Here is a 7,500-nt window from a genome sequence, read left to right as displayed (position 1 = left end):
GACACTGGTATGGTGCTGGAGATAATGTGATGTTAAAAATGTATCAAGTGTCCCATTAATACTAGTCTAAATCCTTGTATGAGGATATTTGGGTCCATTTGTGGCACACAGTGGGTGGAATAGGTTAGTGTGTCAGATATGTTGCCCTAGCATTGGGATTATAGGCAGATGGTGCGTAAGTGGAACGTGCTGTACTCCTTGTCTGTCCCCTGGCCTGTTCTCCGCCAGCACCCCAGAAACCCTGTGGAGGCAGTAGGTTAAAGCATTTAGTGACATGCTTAAACAAGCAGTCTGCTGACTTCTGTCTGCCGATGCTGATGCCACACCTGTCATAACTACTGAACGTCGGCCAATCAATAGCTCCCGAATGTCGACGCCAGTGTTTCTCTAGCAAAAAAAAAAGTAGTCGAGCCAGCTGAAATTGCCAGTTCTCGGTCGAGACATGATACTATAAAGCGCCCTGTTAGCGAACCGAACTGACTCATCAACCCGTTTTTCGACGTCTGCTCATAGCCGTGCCTCGATGAATATTTAATCATGCAACACAGTTACATGTTACAAGTATTCGAATTAGTTTTTGTCTTGTGAAAAAGCTCTGTTGTTGGATTATGGCGATAATACCTCTTCTCAGGGTTTTGGACCCCGACGTTCACCCCTATTGAACGTGAGAGTGATCCTCGTGTCGAGTGATGGGAGTGTGTTTGTGCAGGAGTGATGTGTTGAGAGAGGAGTGAGTGTGTTCTCTTAGGGTCCAGGGGCTCAGGAATAACTTCACTCCAGAAGAGAGAGACACTGAGCCTCAGCTAAAGCTTTGGGGAAATCTATCCCCTGTGGGATTAGCCGGTCCAGCTCCAATCCACCCCATCTGATGACGGCTCACTCATAAACTCTCTCTCTCTCTCTCTGGGAAACTGAAAGCCTTTTCCACATTCTCCATGGGTTTTTAATTCACTGTATTTATAAGCAGCACACAGCTCTCTGGAGAAAGACACCTTTGAGCCGCCCCCAGAGTGATGCTGGGTGAGTGTGTGTGTGTGTGTAGTAGGGATAGGGGTAGATCCCCTCATGTAGACCACCATCAGAAATGCCTCAGAGGTCTAAGGAGGAGGGGTGGGTGGGGGGGGGGGGGGGGGGTCTCAGGTGCCACTTCAACTAAGCTATCAAGTCTTCCGATCACTCTCCCCCCCATTGTCCGTTATCTCCTACTACAATAGTCCATCATCTGCTGTTTACCTCTCCTTTTATCCTTCCATTTTTAAATATCTACTTTAAATCCCTGCCCCCCCCCCCCCCCCACTGGCCCGTAGGTAGCCTGCAAACAAACGGAGAGCTTAGTTTACACACTGTCTGTCTCACCCACACCTAGGATGACCTGGCCTATTCCCTGACTATGATTGAGTGTTGTTGTGTACTCGCAGGCCTCTGTAATTACCCTGATTACAGTGTTTGAAGAGTTTGAAGACATTTTTTTCTCACAATGCAAGACGTAAGGTGTATGAGAGTCTGGAGGAGGAGGTGGAGGGGGAGGAGGTGGAGGAGGAGGAGGAGGAGGAGGAGGGGGAGGAGGAGGAGGAGGAGGAGGAGGAGGAGGAGTAAGGTGTCTTGTTTCCCCACTGCTCCTCCAGCCCTCTGTAGAGAGATAGCGTCTGACTCTGACGCTGGCTCACGGCCCGGTGGCTGAGAGGGCCCCGGGCTAGCAGGAGATTGGGCTTTTATCACCGTGATAACCTCTCACCTCTCTGGTCTATTCTGGACGCTCCGGCTCTCTGACCAAACATCACAAACAGCTCTGAGAGGAGAAGACGATGGGGATACGAGGGCTGGAAGTCGGCGAGGGGTTAACAGCGAACCCTGCGCACCCTCTGTGTTTTTCCCTGTGTTTATCAAACTCGATGAGGCTATTGCATTGTAAAGATTTATGGTGGACGTGCCGTGTAATTACCCCAGAATGGCCTCTGTTGTCTGCTGCGAGGTTGTAAACCCTGTCAGGCGTTCATATTAATACAGGAGGAGGGTTGCCCTCTGTGGCCTGCACATACACCAGGCTAGGGTTCCCTCAGCCAGCTGACAGACCAGACCAGACCAGGCCAGGCCAGGCCAAGCCTGTTTGTGCCTTGAGTCCCTGAGGGGATTCCTAGAGACTGTCAAATTACCCCCCTTCCCTTTGTTCTGCCCCCCCCCCCCCCCCCTCGCCTATTTATCACCTTATACGTTACGTGAGTGCACTCGGCAATTGTCATGAGCTGCCCCACTCACCCATTGATGGGGTGGGGACAATCATTAAGCCTACCCCCCCCCCCCCCCCTTCTCCGCCATCAGGTTTCCACAAACAAACACAGGCTTACCGTTCCTTCGACATCTGGCCCCTCAGGTCTGCCCTTCACCCGCCGTGCCCTGCCTCCTCCCCCCCCCCCCCTCCCCTCACTCGATCGCGAGGAAACACCCAGATGGCGCTCAATCAGATTAAGAGGAATTACGGGTCAGGGAGAGAGGAAGAGAGGAAGAGAGGGGTCCCGGTGTGGCTTTTCAGCCCACAGAGAGGCTCTCCCTCTCCTCTCCTACTACGGTACGTGGCACACAGTCACCCTGAACCCTTAACAGGACCCTGGAGAGCCAGCCACAGCGGTACCACTGTGTATGTGTGTGTGTGTTCACTTTGCTGCCGTTTGAGAGGCCTCAAGGTCAGGGGAAAACTCCGGGATGTAGCGTCGGTCCGTTGGCTCAGACACACGCTCTGACTCTCTGACCTCTTTCTCTCGTTTCTCTCACTCTTTCCACAACAGATGGAGGAGCCCAGTCGGGCTTGTGGAGGAATTTGCTCGAAGAGGTTAAGTGTGCGATAATAGACACTAAATCCATGCGGTAATCCTGTATAACTCCTCGTTTTATTACGGCCCCTAGACATCAGATCCCACAAATCCCTTTGTTTCTTTAGTGTTTTAACCTAATTATTGTTTTAGTCACACACACTCTGAATTTTACTCTGTTTATTACGGCCGCAATTACTTTATTAGGCTTTGTAACAGAAGGTGTTATATTGGGGGGGCTGTGTGTTTGCACTGTACCAAGCATGACCACATTTAAAACCGATGCTGGATTCCATTGTGGCTTTGGATAAACTATCTTTACCCCCTGACTATTTACAAGGACTTAGAATCTTAGTCTGACGTGTTCAGTGTATTCAAGCTGATAAGGTTTCATTTGTGGCTTTTACCATCGAAATATTTCACAGCTTGTTGCCCAATTAGAGTCTACAAAGCCTTAGTCAGACCTCCATACCCTCCCCCCTCCCAGTGTATAACATCACCATCTGTCTTTTTTATACCTAAGTGTGCCACACAGGGCATTATGATCGACCAGAGGGAGAGATGTTCGGTATTGAGGACCATCAATGTCCCATTATCGGAGCCTCGTAAAACTGTCGGCTCTCAATGAAAGGCACGGCCGTTAAGAAAGGCCCCTAACAAAACGCCAGGACGGCGTGGCGGCGGTATGTGTGTGTCTGTGGAGCTGCTGCGGGAGGGAGCAGCTGTCCTCCTCCCCAGGCCCAGGGACAGGCCTCTAAAGAGCCCACTGTCACTGTCTGTCGCCTGCCTAACCGGCGCCCACACTCGCCCGTACTACTACACCATGTATTATTCATGAGTTTGTGTTCAAACAGAGCCCACCCAATCATCCTCTCCGGTCGGTTCCCCTCTTCCTCTGTTCCCCTTACCCCTACACTGCTTTCCTTCTGTGTCCCTGTCTTTTAGCTGGCACCGCTGGGCCTAGGTACACACCACCACCAACGTCTTCCAACCTTAGAGGCGTCATCACAGTGTTGTAATATCAGTTGTTGCTTCATCCATTTACAGCTTTATCACCACCGGGAGTATTACTGGTAGTGGTTAACTAATGTAGGCCTACCTATTTTTATAGCCGACAAAGAAAACGGAATGTGCTGAAAGTCGCTCTAGCCTACATTTTTATTGTACAAGTGGAACTCATTCTGAGTTTCTAACTCCACACAAACCATATCACAACAGCCTTTTTATGGGGAACAAAACAGCTTTTCTAGTTTTATTTTCCCGGCTTACTGGAAATTTCACACTGACTTGACTTTGTAACAAGCAAACACATTGAATTAGTCAGTTTGCAACAGATTTGATAAGATTCTGCTCTACTTTCTACACATCCTCCTCCCTCGTCACAATGCCCAAGCATGGTAGAAGATAATGAGAGGGGGAACTTTCTTTCAGAAACTTTCTTTCAGACAGGGCATATTGAAGGCATAGTGTTAAAACCTTTTAGACAGGCCGTGAAATTCTGTCTCTGTACTGCAGCCGCTGGTGTTTGCCCGTCAACTCTACCGTTGGTGTGCTAAATGTTTAATTGGCTCACTAAACAGACAGGTCCCGTAGACCCCGTAAAAGAGGTCAGTTGTACCTCAGAAGAGGATAAAACACAGGTCTGTTGGAGTGGGGCCCCTCAGGACCACTGGCTACCCGTTTTTTTTGTTGGCCACTGACGTAAATGGAAAGAGAAGATAATCCAAACCTATGACTGAACAAGCAAGGGTTATCATGACTAAAGTGTTTTCTAAAAGGAGACAGAAGCTTGCATCTTACCTTTGGCCCTTTGTCAGATGGGATTCTTTCATATGATCTTGTACCAGACAGAAGTTCAGGAAGACTTCACCAAACATCAGGCCTTTTGGGAGACCGGTGAACTTCTGTTGAACTTGGTTTGATGTTGTTGTTCAACCCTCCTCTGACTTTGTATTGTGAGATCAGTGCACAATACTGCACTGTATTTACCATTTATTTATTAGTGCAGTGCGCAATACTGCACTGTATGTACCATTCATGTTGGTTTGAATGTTGTTCAAACCAACATTGAACTTGGTTTGATGTTGTTGTTCAACCCTCCTCTGACTTTGTATTGTGAGATCAGTGCCAACGTCACTGCAATTAAAATGCTTTCCCGGGATATCTTCTGAATACAACTTTCCATAGAAGACACTAGAGAAGTCAGTGATGTGAGAAGCTGTCTGATGCCATTACTTTATGTATGCTGTTTGAGAATGTGGACAACGCAAATTACATCAAAGAGATGCTACAGGATTGTTGTGTTATCTCAGTTACTAGTTCTAAAAATGAGCGCTCACCAGCCAAAAAACGGGTCCCCAAAATAGATATTGTCAAGAAATTACCTGATTGGACAGATTAACATCATATCATAAATCGTACACTCATGAACCGTACACTTGATGCTGATTTAATGACAGAAATCTTGCAGCATCTCTTTAATGTGTGCTAGTGGGGAGGCTATGTTTTTGTATGGTCTGTTATCATTGTTTCAGTCTTGGCTCTATTGTTACTGCAGTTGCATATCTCTATCTCATCCTGTTCCCACCTCACCACAGCTTTGACTCACAGTCATTCGGTCTAAGACTTCGCCTGACTGAACAACTTCCAAGATTCCAAGATATGAGCGATTGTTCGCTTCCTTTGAAAATGTATTACATGTTAATCTCACCAAGCGCATAATCCTGTCAAGATTAGAACTAACCATAACAAGGGTTCCTGGACGTCACAGTATTTCCACAACACACGTACTGGCCTGCGTGCACATTCGTTACCTCTTACGGCTTGAGGCCGGCTTTTCACGTTTATGACACGTGTGCGTTGCGGGGGGGAACACTGCTATTCTGAGCATCGTGGTTTTCCAAAAACGTACCAGTGAGCTCCATCAAAGGCCCACTTCCTGTCGAGGACCAATTAATGACTAAGCCCTCTTCCACAAGGGCAGTGCAGGACGTGACTAGACGCTGGAGTACCGGCCTAGGTCCAGGTGTACTCTCGTGCACTGAACAAGGAGCGACGCCACATTAAGACAGACTGTGGCACACTGAAACAAGGCACCGACCGGAGCCACAGAACAGCATGACTTATGACTCACAGCTGTGGCCTGCGTGGACTTAGCAAGGTTTCACAGTTATTTTTCCCAAATCCCTCCAGCTGTATCCGTGCCAACCATTGTCCGAGGCGCGACATAGCAGCGCAGCGCAGGGCCTATTTGAATGCAGGAAAAGAATAGAAGGGAATGATATCATGTTGTTGGAATGTTGGACCCTACAGGGATACCTTCGATCCGTTTTTCTGGAACTGCAATCCGACTCCTCTAATAGAGTATGAGGCCATTTTCTTTCCCTGGCAGAGAGGGCGAAGAGAAGGGCAAGACGCCTCCGAATTTGGGACGCCGCCAGCAGAACTATTACCATTCAACTCCCCGGGAGTCTAAGACGACTTCAAACAGGGTTGCAAAACAGAACATGGAGCTTTTGTCATGGAGATGAGGAAATGTGGGCTGCAGTGCTGATAGCGGGAGAAAGGGAAGAGGAGAGAGAGAGAGAGAGAGAGAGCTGTCGGAAACGAAAGAGAAACTTGGCCGGGTGCTCTCTCCCTGTGCTGTTAATCTGTCACCTTATCTCCATTACTGTAAGTGGAGGCTTGAAGCGCCGCACCCCACACTGACCACGAACGGACACGGCCGGTCACATGCTACAGGCGCGTGTTCTCGGAGGAGGAAAGGAGGGGCTGGGGGGTGGGAGTGAGGGGGGTTCTACTCCATGGTCAAAACATGAAAGTTTGATAGGAGGAGAGGAAAAGTCCATTATGAACAGAGGATGGGGTGTGGAGTTTTCCTGGTATTCTGCGAGCCAAGAGCTCTGGTTTGTCTCTTTGGCCTCGGAGAGGAAGAGGCGTGAGAGCACACACTCATATGTTCTGCTCTGCCCCCCCACCCCCAACCTCCCTTCAAGAAGAAAACAATACAAGATTTGTTTTCTTTTCTTATCCAGAGAGGAACACGCTGCGGGGCTGGGAAAATAACGTCGACTCTCGTTAAGCGCCTGGGTTTACTGTGTCCCATTAATGCCCATAGGGGTGCAGGTTTTAAATGCATACCTCCACCAAGCAGTTGTTGGCCAGCTCTCTCGGGAGGAGTCAAGGGTCCTGCCGCTAAATTGTCAACTGGCCATTAGGCCTCCGATTAGACCCTGCCTTCCAATCAGCGGTGGTCATCAGGACATCCGTCCACAGGCCGTTCGTCACTGTCACCCAGACCGGAGTGGCGCACGGAGGTAAACGGTCCCGTTTAGCATTCTTGCGGGTCCGTGTGAATTAGGCCCTGTCAGCAGCTTCCAGCTGGATCAACACACTAGCTAGCTACCATCTTCTCTCCAATTCTCTCTGTTTCTCTCTCTCTCTCTACCCACCCCCTCCCTCTCTCTTCATTAGCCTCTGTGGATATAGGATCCAAGACAAACAGCAACCAAAAACACTCTCCATACCCTCAAGCGGATGTCCATTGTGTTCATAGCCAGTAGGGTCACATTTTGTGCCTCATCCTACTCACCTATGAGCAGCGCACCCCCGAGCAGTTCAGCATGACGTTGTCTTTGGGTGTTTCCAAAAGGAAACAAAGACGTTTATTTGATGTTCTGTGTTTTATCATTAT

General features: G+C 48.9%; 1 protein-coding gene across 1 annotated transcript in view; it reads left to right on the top strand.

Annotated features, from left to right (window-relative positions):
* LOC308151610 (CASK interacting protein 2) overlaps positions 1 to 7,500 on the top strand; it is a 64,285-nt gene that overhangs the window by 587 nt on the left and 56,198 nt on the right. The window lies entirely within an intron of this gene.

Source organism: Nansenia antarctica (genome assembly GCF_963989245.1).
Source record: "Nansenia antarctica genome assembly, chromosome: 2".
NCBI lineage: Eukaryota > Metazoa > Chordata > Actinopteri > Argentiniformes > Microstomatidae > Nansenia > Nansenia antarctica.
This window is presented reverse-complemented; position numbering and strand designations above follow the sequence as displayed.